Here is a 20,325-nt window from a genome sequence, read left to right as displayed (position 1 = left end):
CCGTAACTGGAAGCCTGTATCTCCCACTCCCCTTCACCTGCTTTGTCCACCCCCCTACCCCTTCCTTCTGGCAACCGTCAGTTCTTTGTGTTTATGAGTCCATTTCTTTTTCTTTGTTCATTTTTTTGTTTTGTTTTTAGATTCCAAATACAGGTGAAATCATATTCTGTGTCTGGCATGTTTCACTTAGCATAATGTCCGTCCATGTTGTAACAGATGTCATTATGGTGAGTTTTTCAAAATAATATCCACGTTAATGCATGTCCTCAGTGTAGAGTACTTAGAAAAATACAGAAAAGCACAAGGACAAAAGTCACTATTACTGTTACTCCATCACCCAGAAACAATCACACATATTGTTAGTATTTTTGTTCAGTGTCCAAATTTGGAAGTTTTAAAGGGATTTCAAATTGCACTTAATGTTTTGTATCTTATTTTTATAACTCGGCAGTATAGCATGAATATTTTTATGGCAGTAAATTTATTTTACAATATGATTTTAGTGCTATCTCCTATCCCACTATGGAAATGTACCATACATTGGTTATTTAATCAAACAGGAAACCCAGCCTCTATTTCTGCTTATTTTGGTTGTTTTCAGCAAATTAGGTTTTAAACATTGTTAAAAACAACATCATAATGTAGTATTTTCAGATAACCTTGTTTTCATTGAGCAAATTGCCCAGTCAGATCCAAAGGAATATAAAAAGTTCTTCATGATATTTTATCTCATTTTTGTTGTCACTTCATCGAAATGATAATCAGCTGCCAAGTGGAAAAGAATTGTATGTGCCATAGTATGCTCCTCTAAGAGTGTTGAAAACATAAGCACACCAAGCCCATGCTGATGGATAGACCCAAATACAGAATACATTTAGGGGTCTCCATTGAACCAGGTAGTTCTTAGAATGTCAGTATCATCCTGTGCTTGATATAGTGATGAAATTTCAATGTTTATTTATTTTTGAGAGAGAGAGAGAGACAGAGCTCAAGCAGGGGAGAGTCAGAGAGAGAGGGAGGCACAGAATCTGAAGCAGGCTCCAGACTCTGAGCTGTCAGCCCGGAGCATGATACAGGGCTCGCACAAACCACGAGATCATGACCTCAGCCGAAGTCGGATGCTCAACCAACTGAACCACCCAGACGCCCCATGTATAGTGAAATTTCAACAACAAAAAAAACTGTAAGCAACCCTCAATGTTATCTTCACATACATGAAGAACTTTCTTAACCCTCTGTCCCTACCTACCTCTTGTCTAGCGCCTCTCCCTTCATGACACCTGACTCCTTCCCGATGTGGGATGCCATTTGAAGGGCTGGTTCCTGCTGACTTTATTATGAGCTGTGTGGAAGAGAAGGTGGCAACCTTACTTTTCCTTTGAGACAGAGTTTGATTTGCAAAGGCCTGGAACTTCCTGTTTGTGTTTCTTTTCCAGTAAGACATGTGATTCACCACAGTTCAAGGCAACCCCATCGACAGAGCCTCATTTTTTTCAAGTGGAATTTTTCTGTGGGAACCATAGAATAGAAGGAATCCTGTAAGTCTTCCCTGAAATTGTTTCCTCTCACAGTTTTACAGTATAATTAGGTTACTTGTTTTTCTTAATTATTTTTTTATCATCCTATGCTTACCTGAATGAGGTGTGTGTCAAAGAGCAGGAAATGAAGGTCGAGAAAAATAAGTGTTCTATTTTTTGAAAAAAACTACTTTGTCTAACTGTTGCTGGTACATAGGAACAGGATTATTCATATTGAACTAATAGCAGTTTGCTAAGGCCTTGTGTCAATTCTGATCATTTATCTGTAATTTCTCTCAGGTCTGTGTAACCAATGATATCCATGAAGAATTACAAGTTTTAGTTCTTCCTTTCCAACACTGATTGATTGATTGATTGATCGATCTGTCTTATCTTACCCCTCTGCCTGGGACCCACAGTACAGTGTTGAGTGAAGTAGGAGAACCACACCTCCCTGGCTTTGTCTTCGTTTTAAGGGGAAGGCTGCTAACATTTCACCATTGAATGCGACGCCTACTGTTGGGATTTGGTTAATACTAATACTCTTCGGGTTAAGAAATTTCCCTTCTGATCCTAGTTTGCTAAGAGTTCCTATTTTCTAAAATCACAAACAAGTGTTGAATTGTACTCAGTGTCCTTTTTCTGTGTCCATTGACAAGATCGAGGGTTTTTCTCTTTTAATCTGATAATGGGGAAATTGCTGTCAGCAACTTTCTTGAGTTAAATCATCCTTGTGTCATTGCTAAAAATCCAAGTTAGCCATGCTATATTTTATGTACCAGTGGGTTCATTTGCTAATATATTTTTAGGACTTTTGTTTGTATTTATATCTGAAATTGGCCTATAATTTTCCCTTTTCCCTACTGTCCTTGTCTGGTTTTGATACTGAGATTATACTGGTGCTTTCCCATTTTCTCTCTCTGAAACTTGCATCTTTTTTTTCTCTAAAACCATCTGAACCTCATGTTTATTGGTTTTGTTCTCTTTGATGGAAGGATGAGTAGATTTTTAACTGATACACCACATTCTTTAATGGTTACAGGACTTTGTTTTTCTGAAATTCCTCGTTTCATTGAAATTTTCAAACCTAATGACATAGAGTTGCTCATAGGACACTCTTATTTTTTCATCTCTGCTGAATCTGTAGTTACATTCTTTTATTCCTAATATTATTTTGAGTGTTCCCTATGTTTTCCTTGATCAGTTTTGGCGACTTGCCTATCAACCTTTTCAAATAAACAGCCTTTACTTTGTTAATCTTCTCTAATGTATCTTTGTTTACTGATTTTATTAGTTTCTACCCTTTATTATTCCCTTCTTCCACTTTCTTTAGACACTTTCTTCTTGAGTTGGCTACTCATTAATTTTCCATACTTTCTCCTTTCTAGGATAAGATTTAAGTATTTTCTTCTAAGTACAGCTTTAGTGGAATCTTACCAGTTTCATTACAGAATATTTCATCATCACTCAGTTTTAAGAATATTGTCATTACCATAATTGTTTCTTCGTTGCTTCATGAGTTACTAGCAGTGTCATTTTAAATTCCCAAACAAGTGAGAGTTGTTTTGGTTTTGTTTATCTATTTTGAGAAGAAGGGGCAGAGAGAGAGAATCCCAAGCAGCCTCCACACTGTCAACTCAGAGTCCAGTGCAGGGCCCGAACTCACAAACCCGAGATCATAACCTGAGCTGAAACCAAGAGTCGGACGCTTAACTGAGTCACCCAGGCGCCCAAGTGAGAGTTTTTTAGTTATCATTTTGTTTAGTAGTCTAATTTTAAACAATCTATTGTAATAAGAGAATGTTGTTTGTGTGATTGATACCAGTTCCACAAAATTTATTGTGACTTGGTTCTTGGCATAGTGTGTGATCAATTTCTTAAAAACATTCCATGAATGTTCTTTTTTAAACGCATATTCTTTGATGGGTGCCGGGGAGATAGAGCTTTAGAAAGAGATTAGGTTTGGGGCGCCTGGGTGGCTCAGTCGTTTGGGCATCTGACTTCGGCTCAGGTCATGATCTCACAGGTATGGGTTCAAGCCCCGAGTCAGGCTCTGTGCTGACAGCTCGGAGCCTGGATGGAGCCTGTTTCGGATTCTGTGTCTGCCCCTCCCCTGCTGTCTTTGTCTGCCTGTCTCTCTCTCCCTCTCTCTCTCCCTCTCTCTCTCTCTCTCTCTCTCTCAAAAATAAAAACATTTAAAAAATAGATTAGGTTAACCCATTAGATTAAACCTCTTAATTATGTTATTCACATCTTTTATATACTTATGAATTCATCAGTTATTAGAGACGTGTCATTAAAATCTCTCACTATGTTTGTTATTCTGTCCTTACAGTTCTGACAGTTTGCTTTAATCATGGTAGAGTGTCAACGTGCCTTTCTCTGGTATTGTCCTCTTTCTCTCAGAACATGGATTCCCTTCTTCAGCTTCTAAGTAACTATGAATCTAGTTTCTCAGAAGCCCTGGCCTCAAGGCATTCATCTTCAGATTACGTTGTTAGCTTTAACAGTGTGGGCTATTTGGGGGAGGGGGGAGCTGGTGCGTGAAGGAGACTTAATCTAGTCCAACCGGTATCTGTTTATCTATATTCTACAAGAACATCTGTATTGTCAGATGGTTTCTACCATCTTTGGGAAGTTCTCATTATTAAAACGAGTCATAAGAAAATCTTCTTCCATGTAAGAACCATGTAAGTTTTTTTGAAGACTGCTTAGATATCTTCCCTAAGCAAAACAGTTTTCACTTTTTGTATTAGCTTTTCCCAACATAATTCCAGGTCTTTTCAATATCTGTTATTTTCTGAACAAGTTCTAGATTCTATATAGTCATGGATTGAGAGACTTAAATTGTAAACACACACACATATCCACATGAGATATGTATTTATCTATGTATATGTTTTAAGAGTATTTTATTAGATAATTACTAAGGAAAACCCCTCAGAAAAAAGGCAAAAACCCACTGACCCCATCATCTAAGAATTTCTTTCTCTCAAGGGAAATAGTTGAGATGAGAAACAATGGCTGTCATCTGTTATTCTTAAGGTATACACCAAGATCCATGCAATCCTTGTCCTGAAGATCAACACCAACTACAGGAGGAAGGAAAACAACATATAGCAACAAATATCCTATTTTTTAAAAAATCCAACTTTGTTTAGAAATTATATTAGCTTTGGGGCTTCTGGGTGACTCAGTCAGTTAAGCGTCCAACTTTGGCTCAGGTCATGATCTTGCAGTTTGTGGGTTCGAGCCCCGCATCGGGCTCTGTGCTGACAGCTCAGAGCCTGGAGCCTGCTTTGGATTCTGTGTCTCCCTCTCTCTCAGCCCCTTCCCCACTTGCTGTCTCTCTTTCTTTCTCAAAATTAGATAAATACTTTAAAAAAAAGAAGAAGAAGAAGAAGAAGAAATTATGTTAGTTTGAGGTGCCTAGGTGGCTCAGTCAGTTAAGCATCCAACTTCAGCTCAGGTCGTGATCTCGCAGTTCGTGAGTTTGAGCCTTGCATCAGGCTCTGTGCTGACAGCTCAGAGCCTGGAGCCTGTTTCTGATTCTGTGTCTGGCTCTCTCTCTTTCTTTCCCAAAACTAAATAAACATTAAAAGAAATTAAAAATTATGCCGGCTTGCTTTCTATGTATCTAATAGCCAGTAGGGAGAAACTTGCCTTTTATTTGCTGACATAAAAGTAAGTGTTATGTTTGGAAGCTCAGAGTTCACAATTTATACACTGAGGGAATAGTAAGAGTTATTACAAGATCTCTTCCCCCATGGGAATAGTACCCTATTGTGCTTGCAGGGAGTTGACTGTAAGTTGTGGGCACTCCTCTCCCTTTCACTCATGATCCTCTCCACCCATCAAGAAAGCAAACTCCAACTTGGGCCCAGAACTATTCAGTTAAAGAGTTCCACCTTCAAACAGGCAACGCAAGTAGTATCTTAGTATTTCTCAGCATTGTGGTTAATGAGGAATAAGGGGACGACACTGCCCTTTTAAATGGTCTCTGTCTCTCGGTGCCTAAAATTTCACGATTGCAATTTAAAGACCCAAAGTTCAGATTTGCTAAGAATGGCTAAATGCAACCTCCAGTGTGATAGCTCCATCATTGCTATCTGTTAACCTCCTTAGCTCAGCCTAACTAAGAGGAATACCTTCATGGTAACCAACATGGTTGGTTAAGCCAAGCTAGGTTTGTTAGGAAGTTTACCCAACACATTTATATCAAAAGCTCCGGTGTTTCTAAGTGTTTCTAAAACCTTGTCTTAAATGAGGTCACTTATGCTATGTTTCAATAACCACTGCGTTAGATCACACTGGCTTTCCAGCAGCCATGTCAAATAATTGACTCAAACTGAAATTACTCAACTAACACCCTCCAAATCTTTTTCACATGTGCTGCTGCTCAAACCATACGCCCACCTTCCTGTACTTATGCAACATTTTTTTGTTCGGGCCCTCACATTTTCCTTCACTAACCTTATCTCAGTTCTGGCCTATTACAATAGCCTATCAAGATATTTTTGTGTCTTGACACTGTCACCTGCAACATTTCCTATCCCTCCAAAAGTTTGTCTCATTTGAATATTTTATCAAACAGATTTTCCACATCTTCATCGAAGATATTGGCAAAGTTGTTGAAGAACTCAGAGCCCTGTTTTATGCCCCTTAGAGTCCACCTTCTGATTTTTTTTTTTTAATGTTTTTATTTGTTTTTGAGACAGAGACAGAGCATGAGCAGGGGAGGGGCAGAGAGAGAGGGGGACACAGAATCTGAAGCAGGCTCCAGGCTCTGAGCTGTCAACACAGAGCCCAACGCGGGGCTCGAACCCATGAACCGTGAAATGGTGACCTGAGCCAAAGTCGGACGCTTAACCAACTGAGCCACCCAGGTGCCCCAGAGTCCACCTTCTAAATGGACATGAACTCACTGATCAGGCCCATCTAAACATTATCATTCATTTCATTGCCCTGATATCCAAGCCACATTTTCCTGTCTCACTCCCATAGAGATAGGAGAGGCTTTTTTGGCTGATGCATTGCTGAAGTCCATAAAGAACCACATTCCTCTGATCCCTTTCAAAACAGAAGTGAGCTAATCATCCCTATCCTATATGAGGGATCAGACCAAATGCTGAAACACTTTAATAGGATTACCCAAATTGGGCTTTTTTCATCCATCACTTCTTGATACTTTTTCCATAAGACCAATCTATTTTAATAAGACCAATTAATGTTGAGATTTCAAATATGGAAATGGGACTGAGTTTTATCCCAAGCTATTTTTACCCCTGTTTGTGGGCATCCAGTTTAACAATTTTCCTCACTTGTGCTGGATTACTAAGTACTAGAATATGTCAGCTAGCATGTTAGAGATAAACTAAGCCCCCAATGAAATCGCACCAGTCAACAACCCTGTCTGTCCCTCTACCCAGCCTCCCCACCTCCTCCCTAAATCAAGATTAATACTGGCTTGGTCCACCAAAACTGCCTCCTAGCTGTGTACCCTCTTCTGGGTGCTCTCTTTGCTGTCCAGGCTAGGTCTAGTCCTCCTCCCTTGTCTGGCAGTCTGCTCTCCCTGGTGCCATTGCTACCAATGTTCCTGAGGCCAAGAATGTTCCAATCCATTTCTAAATTTAGAAATCTTGCTCCTCTCTCAAGCAATAAACTAAATGCTTCTTCTTAATAGAGTCTTGACTGATCCTTCCATTGAACGTGATTTCTTCCTCTACTGAGCTCCTGTTAGTACTCTGTAACTTCTATGTGACAGCCGTGTAGAATTGTTTGTATACTTGCTTTATCAAAAGCCACCCCAGTTGCTGGGATAATAGCTTATTCACCTTTTTAGCTCACCAAGGGCCAGGCACCTAGTAGATGGGACATATTTGTTGGATGGATGGATGGATGGTGTTGAGATTCAAAAGAGATAAATAACTTGTCAAGATCACCAAGTTTTGAGTAACAGAATTGACAGTAGAGTCAGTCCCCACATTCAGTGGTAAGGTGTTTGTCCAACACTGTTCCACATCCCAGTCCATGGTTTTGCTTTGATCTTTTTGTGGAAGTATTAGTAATAAAACATACAATTTTAAGAATTAGACCAAAAGTTCCACATCTGATTGTAATACCTCTTGTTTTTGCATGTTTAGAAATACATGTTTGGGAAAGAGGCATGGTGGGCTTTTCCTACTGCATTCTTCAAATTTCATAAATAGTTTGAAAGGAGACATTGCCACTTTGGAACATTTGTGCCACACAACTTAAAACATATGCAAATACGTTGGAAATATTGATCGTTCCAACTCTAAAAATGAGAATTCTCTTAACGGAAGCATGCACTTAAGTCTTGCTGTGTCAGCAGTTCTGTGTTTGCGTTTTGCCTTTATTTTGAGTGAAGAGTGGGCTAGGAATGTGATGTTAAAAGTAAGAAATTAAGCCCAGGGATGAAATGGTTACCCCACTAGAGCCGTGGTTCTGGCTTTCTCAGGCTACAGTGTAACAAAAGCACGATGTTGTCAACCTGAGCTAGGGCTGATTAGCTTCATTTGAATCTGAAAGGGAGCCCACATCCTTCCTGTTGCCACGCTAAGATGCTGAAAAGAACTCACAGAGAAAACAGATGGACTAATGTGTTGTTTCCCAGACGTCCTGTCCCCAGTGCCCCCAAAACAGTGCAATAATTGGGAATGAGGTTGAACGAGAAAAGAACAAAGGAATGAAAGTATAAAATGCTGAGGAAAAGCCAGCCAGAAGCTATTCCTTTTAATCTGCTTCTCTTGCTCTTTTTCAAATGTGGTTCTGTAGATAGTGGCAAAGGGAAAGAAACGCAGGGTCATTTTTTCCGTTTCCAAGTCAAATTGTTATCTTGCACAATAGGCCCACGGAGACTTGCTCTCTTTCATGGGTTGGCCAACTTCCACCCCACCAATTTCAAAAGTGAAGGTGGCCAATCTATCCTTTTGTTGTTCTGTGATTTTGGAGCCTTTTTCTTGCTTTTTAAAATAAGTTCCTCCAAAATCTGGAATGGCTGAAGCACATGTCATTTATTTGCAGCAATTCAGTCAAAATTTCCAATTTGCCTTCAATGTTAGTTAAAAAAAAAAAAAAAAGATACGAATTCCAGTGGCATGATATGGATAGACGAAAAAAAGAAAGGAAGGAAGGAAATAAAGGAAGAAAGAAGAGAGGAGGAGGGGGAAGAGCCTGCATGTCTAACATTCCTTTTGTCACCAAGTATTTCTTGGGTTACCTGTAGAACAGACAAGATTCATCAGTATTAGTGCTGTCAGGGTCATGTTGCGGAAAAGTCACGATTGAAGGAATCTGGAGCCATGTAAATACAGGCCGGGTCTGCTTCCAAATGGGCAAGTATCTTAGTGGCAACTGAACACCCTGTCACTGTATGTTCAGAAGTTAAAGGCATCAGGTTTAAGTTAGTTATACCAGGGCAATCATACAAAACGGAGATGTAAATTCTAGAGTTCTTTCTAGGGGAGATCATGCGTTACTTCTGGAGGTCTTCACGGTAAGTGAGATTTCCATCCCTACAGTGTGGGCATTTATTCCTACAATTTCTTAATTCCAAATTTGTTTCCACACATATATTTTGAGCATATGTTTGCTTAAAATATTCACAGGGTCATGAATGCTATTTTTCATTGTACTGAGACTTTACCCTATTCGTTATAATTGAGTTATCTAAATTGAAATGTTTTGCCTTTTAAGGAGAAACTGGAATCATCTAAAAAAGTGTATAATTTGCCTGAGAAATGCAGAATGGCTTCCAGCAGATTATTAGGTGCTTTGAAAATAAAAAGAAATAGGGCAGAACCTGAACTAAAAGAATAACTGGTTCTCTTTGCCCTCTCCTGGGATATAAGATGTTGGGTTCGCCTTTTAGTGTTTGTTGGGTTGTTAAGGAGCTCTTAAGTTTTTCCATGTTAGGACTCTAGTCTTGTCATATAAAACCCACTTATTGGGGTGCACAGGCACATGGCATCATCCCTCCTGTAGGGTGGCCCAGTCTGTCTATTGTAAACTTGATTATTATTGCCATTAAATTTTAGCTGTGGCTCCAGAAAGACAAAGTTGTGTCTCTTGTGAGAGAGCAGCAGACAACATTGGCGCTGCAGATATTTGGGGTTTATTACCACTATTATTCACCTTCACCCATGAGTTACCAAACCCTTAGGAATTTGCCACACACTCCAACTGTGAGCACTAAAAGAAATGCTCAGGATGATCCGAATGAACCATTGCAGAGGCTAGGACCAGCAAGAGTGAACAGCTTTCATGAGGTCACCAGTGGGTGGAGCAGAACAACAGGGCACATGTTTGCCTTTTCAATTATTCTGTTCACCTGTTGGGAAATATATTCATTGCAGATGGTTTACAACTTTTGATCAGATGCACCACATTTTCCACTTGGGTTCATCTTTTCAATTACCAAGTATGTTACCAGCGCTGTCGATCGATGCAAATGACAAAAGCAGGCAACACAGGTAATTTTAAATGTTCTAGTAGCCATGATGAAAAAGCAGAAGGAAACACATGAAAGTAATTGTCCCGCTATCTTTTACTTAAGATGAGGTGTCCGAAACCATTGTCATTTCAACATGCAGTCAATATTTCAGAATTTATTAATGACATATTTTAAATCCTTTTATTCATACTGAGTCTTTGAGATCTGGCTATGTACTTTACCCTTACATTCACATCTCAGTTTGGACCGATCACATGTGGTTAGAGATCACATACCACATTGGAAAGCACAGGTGTATATAGCTGTGTACAGGTGTATACACAGGTGTATACCCGTTGAGAGGCCCAAGCTTTGCACCAAGCCACAGGCCCCTAGCCCTTGAAGTTGTAAGTATCTCTGAGCCTAGTTCACATTCCCTTGGAGTTTTTGCTCTTGATATGCCATGCTTGTCTCCTGAAAACCCAGAGAGGTAAGCAAGCACAAACTGCTGTAAAATGAGTGTGTCTATTGAAAACATGGTCCAGCTCTTGCTAAGATAGTGTTACTGTGTGATATACGATTCCTGCCTTCCTCTGATTCCGTGAAGTTCTGCATTTCCTTAATGTCAGAAGTTCCCTTACCAGCTGCAGCTGTTTCCTGTGGATAATGTTCTAAATGGCTTTTATTTATGACATGTCTTGTGCTGTAACTGCTATCAGAATGAATATGTATTCCAAAGCCTGTACCCCAAGTCAGTCTAATTAACGATCTTCTAAGAAAGGATTGTTTAACTTGAGCTGTAGCTCTCCACAGTGATATCTCTCACTTTGACCTAATTATGAAACTTAATGTTAAAATATGTAAGGAGGGAGATCAAAGAAGAGGATCATTTTGCTTTCTGTTTGTTCAGCATCATCTTTCACATCTTCCAACCCCCACCGCCAACCAGACAGGCAAAGGCAACACACGGAATAGTAATGAATGACTGTAGAAGCTGAGGCTATGTCTTATTTTCCTCCCCATTGAAGTAGGAATAATAATAGCTCCTACCTCAAAGACTTGCGAGAATGAAGCGTGAAGCCCCATATCTGACACGTAGTTAGTGTTCAACAAAAATGATAGCTGGGATTATTTACTTCGCAATTGCTTCGGAAAAATGGTTGGGCAAAATAGAAAGCAAGAAGGTGTGTCTAGCCTGAAAAATGGAAAGGGAGCCTGCCAGCTTTTTGTAGGACATTATCCACATGATTCTTGGAATCAAACCAGGCTCCACCCAGAGCTGAGAGCTTTCTGCTTCCAGTGTGTTTTCAGCACGACTGCAAACCAGCATCGCTTCCAGTGTCGACGGGAATGTTGGAGCCAAAACGACGAGTCCATTTCAAAGGACAGGCATTGTATAGCGACGGGAGGGAGGAACTGACCCAAATGGTGCGTTTCAAGTCATCAGAACGGTATTCATATCTGACTTTCACAGTGAGTTGCGACAGATGTACAGGGGAAGGCAGAATAAGCGTTTGGGAGGCCATTAGGAGTCTTTTGTGATGCTCCTTCACCCAGTTCCCCAGAGTAAGGACTTTTGCCTGTGCTGCCCAATAACCTTCTTAGTTGCAGCTTCTCAGCTCTCCTCGGGGCCTCCAGGTATCGTCTCCTGTTTGAACACATCCACAGTCTCGCCACATAGATGCTCGGCGCTCACGGGAGCAGTTCTGTCATTGGAAACGGGGAATCCTGGCGGTGCTTCTGAATCACTCCCTTTCTCTGCTGAACTCCCTCAGTCCACTTACTGAAGTACCACCTGTGGTAGGAACAACATAGAATCCTAGGCTCTGTGCAGGGCTCCATGGACATACTTTGAGTTTTTAGAGAATGCTTTGGTTGCCAAAATTATTTGGCTAACCATCCTGACTACCCAAATTAGCAGTGAGTCGACGTCTCCCTTTTGGGGGCCACTTTTCAATCTGCTTCTGTGATCCAAACATATAGCACTAAGAAAATGCAAAGGGTGGTCTCTCTCTTAGTTTTCTTGATCTACCTGAATGAAGTCTTAGCCCCTGTTGCCATTAGAGGTCCTCAGGACGAAGCTGACTCAGGAGGTCAGTCCCTAACCACACAGAAAACAGTTGGCCACTTCACCTGCCCTTGCACACCATGCCTTTCTTTTTTGCTTTGCCTCGGCTAGGCACTTGCACACTCCAGCAAAAGAGAGAGCTGTTAAAAACATACCTCATAGTGGTATATTCAGGCCATGCAGCGCTGCTCAGCAGTAAAAGTAGTGTAATGAATAAAGCAATAAAAATGACTGTACTATTCAGCAATAATAAACTAACGAAATGCACTTTATTGTGGATACATGTCAAAAATAAGTAAACAGAAAAAAGTATTTACTCTAAGACTATATGTATATGAAGTCCCGAACGAGATAAAACTAATCTCTGCTGGTAGAAATCACAACTGTGATTGTCTCGCATGGGACTGATGGCAAGGAACACTGATGGACCTTTCTAGAGTGATGAAAATATTCTCTATCCTGAGAGGGGGTGAGGCTACACAGATACATACACTTGTCAAAACTCATTGAACTGCGCACTTAGGATCTATCCCTTCTACTGTATGTGAGTTATACCTAAACTTGAAAAGGAAAGAAACTACAAAGAAAGAGGGAGGGAACTGAAAAGTCCATAATACTTGCTGAACCTCCCCACATTATTAGAAATTCTCTTTTCATTTCTGAGATACTTTTTCCAAAGCTCGCTCCCAGGTAGCTGTTCATCGTGCCCCTTTTATACCAGTAGGGCAGCAGTTTCCTGCTTCTTTTGGACTCTTCCTGGTACCAGAGCACGCAAATGGTCCGCCACATTTCAGAAGCAGGCATCGACTCCCTTTTCACAAAGATTGCTCCAGATAAAATGGGAAATCTGTTTCCTAAATTGTGCAAGGGAACTTTCTTACTTGAAGAGTAGTTCCTACAAGGCATTGACTGTTCACCTCCCTAACTGGTGATTGGCTGTTATTAATTTAGAATTCGGAGGAATGCTCTTACACCAGTACTTGCTGTAAAGAGTTCAGTGTTGTGAAATGCAGATGTTTACATTAGATTATTTTAAATCTGTTTCCTACCCCTTACCCTCTCTTTCAGTCTGTCCTCCCTGCTGCTAAGTAATCTTTCTGAGATACCAATCTGTTGTGTAATTCTTGCTCAAAAGCTTTGATGGCCTGCTCTTGCTTTTTTTTTTTTTTTTAGGCCCCTGCCCAACTTTGTAGATGCCCATCTCTACTCTTGGCTTTCATCACAAACAACCAAGACTGCTCTCTGGAATGTTCCCTCTAGAATCTGTACCTTTGTAAGAGCTAGGGAGCACTTGGCCTACCCTGCTCCTCACTAGTCCTTCCTGCAGGCCCAGTTCAGATGCCCATACTCTGAGAACCTGTCTGAGCCTCCTCGGGGTAGGAATGACCCATATGCTTGAGCTCCCAGAGTACATGTGTTTCTCTCAAGGGTACACTTGACCACGTTGGACGAGGACAAATCCTTCCCGTGTCCACACTCTCGTTGGCTGACCTCTCTTCAGCAATGGGGATAGTATTTTGCATGTTTGTATTCTGTGCGCACTGCTAGATACATAGTGTTGGTCTGTAAAAGGTGTGTGGGTGGGTGGATGGATTGGATGGGTGGATGCATTCATTAGTTCATTCCTTCAACACTGCAGCAGTAGCCTTCTTAGTATGGACTTCTGAAGAGGGCGCAAATAAGGACCAGAATGCTGTGTGCCCCTAGCAAAAGCAGACTTTCTAGGATAGTATTACAGTGTTCTGGTCCTGCACTTTTTACTTGCTTTTTCCGAGTGATAACAAGAAGCGATGATGTTCTCTCCCTGAGTTGCACTTATTACCTCTCCTCGGCCTGAGGGAATTCCTACCTCGTTCTGAGAAAGAAAACCAGAACATACCCATATGATATAAGCCAAGCCAGGGGGGGAGAAAAATGAAAAACCTAATACAAATACCACCTAACAATGCATTCGCTTTTTATATCTTCCCGATACCTTCACATACACCACTTCATTTCATCCTCACAAAAAATCTCACGAATTAAGCAGGGTAAGAATAATTATTCCAGCAGGCAAGTAGGAAAACTGAGGTGAAGTAAAGGCCAGATGATCTGCCCAAAGTCACACGTCTGGTTGGTGATAATGCTGAGACCAGAATAGAAGTCCATGTGCTCCACCAGGCTGGGAGATTTTCAAAAGCACAAGTTCCCAGGAAAGATCAAATAATTGCTGGAAAAGCACTTCCGATCTCCAACGAAAACAGCTCTTTCCAGCTGAGTGCCCTCCCTGAGGCCTGAAGAGTATTATCTGCCAAGTAGCTATTCTTTTGTCTTCTGCATGAACTACCCCAGGCTGAAGGCCACTGAGGAATCTAGGAGAATCAACAGCAGCCACACACTGCCAAAATATATCTGCAGCTTATGGAATAAATGTCCATTTGGATAGAAATTGGGGAATGTAGATATGGAGCTTGGTTCCATGTTGTGTGAGACTGTGTGTGTGTGTGTGTGTGTGTGTGTGTGTGTGTGTGTGAGAGAGAGAGAGAGAGAGAGAGAGAGAGAGAGAGAGAGAGGGGCAGGCGGGGGAGGGTGGCGGAGGGGAAAGGGAGACAGGAGACAGTTCTTCCTGCAGGGCCAGTATAACATGTAAAGCAAACATATAACCATAGGCTGACACTGCATGTGCAGCCGCAGCAGCAGCATGCCCTCTGGGAAAGCCAAGATGGCCATTTTCCAGACTGTTCATACAGGGCGAGAGTCGGGAATGAAAAAACAGCTTGTGCACACTTCATGCTGCACAGTCCAATCTCATGTCTTGCATGAGAGGCCTAGCTCAGAAGCTGACTGCAGAGACAGCTCATTGGCTTTGAGACGCAGAGTTCGTTCTACAAGATCTTTCAGACCTTCGTTTTTCTACAATTAATAAAACTCCATGCATTTTATTAGGAGTGAAAGAGCCAGACCTTTACAGATATTAACAAATGAGGGGCCATGAATTTGGCCCGCCTTACTGATTTGTGCACAGAGAAGACCACAGTCACTCCAGACATATGCATAATTGTGTTTAGAGCAAAGTTGCCTTTGATAACAACTTTTAGCCACCCTTGAGTACCCATCTCTGGGATCCTCTTGTCCTTTTTTTTTTTTTTTTTATTTTTTTTTTTAATGCTTATTCATTTTTTGAGAGAGAGAGACACACACAGCATGAACATGAACGGGGGAGGGGTAGAGAGAGAGGGAGACACAGAATCTGAAGCAGGCTCCAGGCTCTGAGCTGTCAGCATAGAGCCCCACGCAGAACTCAAACTCACAAACCATGAGATCACGACCTGAGGCAAAGTCAGCGCTTAAGCCAATGAGCCACCCAGTCCCACCCTCTTGTCCTTTTTTCATGTACACTCTGCCCTGTTTCCTCTTTCCCTCTTATCTTTCTTTCAAGGTCTCTACTGGCCAGCTTTGCTAGCCAAAATGTACAGACATTTCGTTGACCATTTCATTAGAAAATGAGCTTCTAAAAGAAGAGGCCCCAAGGACACTTGGGGAGGGCACAGGAAGGAACTCATCATGTGAGCTGTCTTGGTCGAAGCCCTCATTCCTCTGATTCTATAGCCAGAATTACACAGCAAGTATTTCCTTTTATTTGCATGTAAAACCTATTTATACAGCTGCTTCAGGGTTCTGGAATAAAACATATGGGGGGAAAACTCGTGACGTGAAATAAGAAATACAAAGAGACCAAGAAAGAAAACCACATTTTTTTTTTTTTTTTTTTTGCTGTTGCTCCTGAAATAACCCACTAATATAATATTTAATCTTGCACTTAACCTGGGATTCCGGTGAAAACTGTAATGATAAGAATGTCATCAAGGCCCTTTGCCATTACAGTATTTACAGAGGTTTCTCCAACTTGGAGTTGAGTGTGGCCACAGTAGTAGGACAAATTTTGACTCGTTGATTGTGTGGGCATCTATAGGTGTGGGTGACCTTGTCACCTAGATTTGCCTGTCTCTCATTAATTTCCCCATCAATAAATTAAAAAAGGAGTATTAACTAATGTGTAGGTTACCTTTTACCTAAAATGATAAATGATACATTCTCATATTTGGCTTCTGGCCTTTGAATTCAAATTTAGTTCTTCAAATAGTGGGACAGTTCTGTTCAGCTGCAAAATTTGGTTCTATTCCCACAAAGCATGTGTGAATTCTTCCTTTTGTCAGAAACTGAGATTGATGAATTCTCCCTTCCCAGTTATTTCACAGATGTGACTTGCAGTGAGCTAGGCATTGATTCAAATCATCTCTACTCTGACGGTCTGGGATTAGAAGTTGCTGAATATCATGTAAATGAATAAACCTTGGCTTCAAGCCCAGAGAAAACGTTGGATGTTAATACTGGTATACACACCTTCAGTGTCTTTGGGAGCATGACATCATATTAATATTTCTTAGGGGTGTGTGTTTCACATTGGGAGACATTGGTTTGCCACTCCAAATGCCACAGTGACAGTTTTTTGTTCTTTTCTGAAGATTGGAGAAGGAGCGTGGACTTTATATACTCAAACATGGATTTGAAATATGTCTCCATCACTCCCTAGCCATTTGCTCTTAGACGAGTTTCTTTATCTCTCTGAGTAGTTTAGGTTTCCAGCAGTAAAATAGATTTAACAAACAAAATGTAGATGCATCTAGAACAATGCCTGGGATAGAGTAGGCTCTCAAAATTGTTTCTCTGTTTCTCCTTTCCTTCTTTTTGCTAGGAACTTTGGAGAGTGAGCCTAAAAGATCGGGTTTTCTATGAATTCTTTGGTTGAAGGTATTGTTTTAATCACTACCATTCCTGCAAAAAGAGTAAGACATTTCTGAGGGAGTCATGAGAGGCAACGTGGTATAGCCTAACCCCTAGTGGTTCTCACAGTGTGGACCCAGACCAGCAGCTTTGGAATCATCCAGGAAGTTGTCAGAAATGCAGGTTCTCAGGCCCTTCCCCAGACCCACTCTTGGAAACCACAGGTAAGGCCCAGCAGTCTGTGTTCGCAAGCCTTTCCAGATGATTCTCATGTGTGTTAAGTTTGAGAACCACTGGCGTGGTGAGAAGAACCCCAGAGTAGTTGTTACATGTTCTGCTCTATGAGCCAGTAGTCATTTCCTGCTCAGCCTCGACCTCCTCATCTCTGATGTGAAAGGTGGGATTGCACCAAATGTTCCCTATGCTCTTTTCCAGCTCTGGCATCTTGTGGTTCTAGTCTCAGTCTAGCTGTACCCAGGCAACCTTTTCCTAGTGACTATACTATAAAACAGAGGGAAAACTCTGTCTTCATTATTCCAAAAGTAGTACATTCTTGTTGTAAAAGATGAAAATAAGCAAAATGAAGAAACTTAGAATCATCTAGAAACTCAGTATCCCCATCCAGGGATAATCTTTTGTCCTGTGCTCTCCCAGTCCTTTTTTTTTTTTCTTTTTTTTTTAATGTGAATGCAAATGTGTACCTTAACCTATGTGTATGTATATAAACAGCTCCCCGTAGTCCTTCAGCATTCATGGGTGTATAGTGAACGGTCAAGAAAAGCCTTTGCCCCTATGGAACTTTCATTCTCATAGAGGGAGGTAGGCAGCAAATAACTAATTAAATAAATAAGATCATTTCTGAGAGTATTAGGTGCATGAAGGAAATAAAACAGAGTGACATGATAGAGTGACAGGGCAGTGGCCATTTGAGAGTTGGTGCCAGGAACAATGTTTTTGAAAAGGTGACATCTGAGGTGGAACCCGAATCCTAGGAAGAAGCCAGCTATATGGGTTTTGCGGGGGAGAGCAAAGGGAAAGGGAAAAGCTTGTGTCGAGGCCCTAAAGGCAGCCTGTCTGGGTAGAGAAGAGGCATGGAAGGGAGAGCCATGGAAGAGGAGGTCAGAGAGATAGGCAGGGGCCAGAGCAGGGATGGCTGTGTGGTTTAAATTTATTCTAAATAGTGATAGGAAACCATAATAAGACTAGCAGTAACTGGGGCGCCTGGGTGGCTCAGTCGGTTAAGCATCCGACTTCAGCTCAGGTCACGATCTCGCGGTCCATGAGTTCGAGCCCCGCGTTGGGCTCTGGGCTGATGGCTCAGAGCCTGGAGCCTGCTTCCTATTCTGTGTCTCCCTCTCTCTCTGCCCCTCCCCCGTTCATGCTCTGTCTCTCTCTGTCTCAAAAATAAATAAACGTTAAAAATTTAAAAAAAAAAAAAAGACTAGCAGTAACTTTAAAAAAAAAAAATTACTCTGATTGCTATGTAGAAGATGGATCATAAAGGGCAAGAATGGAAACAGAGGAAGTAGACTCATATTTCCACCTAGTGTTTTGTAACCTGCATGTTTCCCTTGACTTTAACATGAACATCTTTCAAGATTATTAAAGTAGGCAGAATCTAGAAGAGAAAACCCGAGTAACCAATTAAGTTTTCAGTTGGTTTCCTTCTCTGCATCGCCCCAGCACGTGGTCTCCACATAGAAGTTGAGGACTTTTAGACTCCTTTCGGCAAATAATTGAAGACAAAGAAGGAATCTTTGTATCTATAGAAGCAGCTGCCCTCCCACTCCTCAACCACCTGACTTAGGTGCTCATGGCACTGTTTCCTTTGGATGCTCAGACTTCTGTCCCATGGCTGGTGTCAGCCACACACAATTCCAGATGGCCCATCACACCACAAAGCCAGGGCCACTGTTGGCACCCTGGAGATTCTCCAGGCATTACCAAGCAAACTATCTTTCTCTTCTGTCATTTATTCCTTTTCTTCACTAAATCCGGTGAGCCTGTTTTTAGCAAACAAATAAGTGTTGGGCATGTAAGTCAGTGGGTAGATGGCTAGCAAGAATGATTATCATCACAAAAAGCCACAAGTCCAAAAACTCTTAACCCAAAATGTTACAAAGCCACATCCCTCTAGACCATCCAGTTCTGATCAAAGGCTCCGTGTCTAATCTGGCTGGCAGAGTCCCCGGCTCTCCCACCAGCACAGGTAAAGGAGAAGGCCCAGGTGACCTTGCTCAGGTGACTTTGAGACAGTGGCCATTCCCAGCATCTGGCGCCTGATTGGACCCAGCAGCCCCACTGGTTCGTGGAAGTCCCAGAGCGTGAAGGAGAGGTCCTGCATTCAGGTGACTCAGGCCCTGTGGGCATAGACAGTGTAATAGGAGAGGTTGATGACACTTCATGGGGCCACAGAAGTGATCTGTGAGGAATCAGAATGTGGCTGCCCCAAACCCATCTGTTCCTTACTCCCTTTGGGCTTTCTGATCATACCAGGCCAAGAGGACTGTGCCAAAAAGCCAGGGCTTTTCAACTGTCTCTTCATGGCCGTGAGGAGGTCATGGAGCTAAATATAACCCCTTCTGCCTGAGACCCACGTGCTTCCCTCCAGGTTATCAGTCATCAGAGTAAAGCTTCTGGGTAGTCTATGCTTCAAACGTTACTGTTTAGGTGAAAATTAAGCTTAGTAGGTGCAGAAATGCTGTCTGACAGGAGTGAAATAGTTTTAGTGACCCCTGAAATTGGCTCTTCAATGGTGTGATTCATACGGAGATTTTTAACCCAAGAGTTACACTAAAAGCTCCTTTTTTCTCTCTAAAAGTAACCCTCCAACCCCATCTTCCAGCTAATACATTAAAAACATGATTCTCATACAAATGTTGTGGTTCCTTTTGAAAACTCTAAGCAGTGGATTCTTTCTTGAGTTGAAACCAAATAAAGATTAGACGGAAATGCAGCTTTCCCCCTTCTTTATTTTCTTTTTTATTTCCTCTTAATTTTTATCAAAATAACTCATTTTATCGCTTCTCGGCCTTTTGGCTAAGATCAAGTGCAAAATAACTCATTTTGTCTATTCAGTTAAACTCATTAAATGTTATCAGTAATCCATAATGATAAGTTTGGTAGTATAGCTGGACACTATGGACACTTAATGGCAGATCGGCTATCTCCTGGGCAGACGGGACATCACTGGATGTCATTTGTGCCTGACATAGAAAGGCCAGCTCCCCAGGAGAACCCCCAGGCTCCAGCATGCCTCCTTTCTTCACATACACATGCCCATTAAACCTGTGGTTTATTGAGCACCTACTATGTGGCCAGTCAGTGGTCTAGATGTTATCTACTAATTTGTTTGAGCCATATGAAGTTGATGTTTCCTTTTTTCATATCGAAGATGGTCAGGTATCAGTAACATCCTAGTAGTACATAATGGTAGAATGTCTGTTCTTTTAAACATTGGCATAATCCACACTTTACAGGGAAGAAACCAGAGTACTTTTAGCCACCTACTCAAAATATAA

General features: G+C 41.5%; 1 protein-coding gene across 11 annotated transcripts in view; it reads left to right on the top strand.

Moving 5' to 3' along the window:
* FYN (FYN proto-oncogene, Src family tyrosine kinase) overlaps positions 1-20,325 on the top strand; it is a 211,614-nt gene that overhangs the window by 112,719 nt on the left and 78,570 nt on the right. For 4 of the 11 annotated variants that reach the window (XM_049652938.1, XM_049652941.1, XM_049652940.1 and 1 more), the window contains one exon: positions 1,437-1,538. The exons of the other annotated variants lie outside the window; for them this stretch is intronic. The gene's annotated coding sequence lies outside the window, so the exon portion shown is untranslated. The remainder of the gene's footprint in view (positions 1-1,436; positions 1,539-20,325) is intronic. 11 annotated transcript variants of the gene reach the window in all.

The sequence above is a fragment of the Panthera uncia genome, assembly GCF_023721935.1.
Source record: "Panthera uncia isolate 11264 chromosome B2 unlocalized genomic scaffold, Puncia_PCG_1.0 HiC_scaffold_24, whole genome shotgun sequence".
NCBI lineage: Eukaryota > Metazoa > Chordata > Mammalia > Carnivora > Felidae > Panthera > Panthera uncia.
Note: the sequence above shows the minus strand (reverse complement) of the source record. Positions and strands in the feature narration are given on the sequence as shown.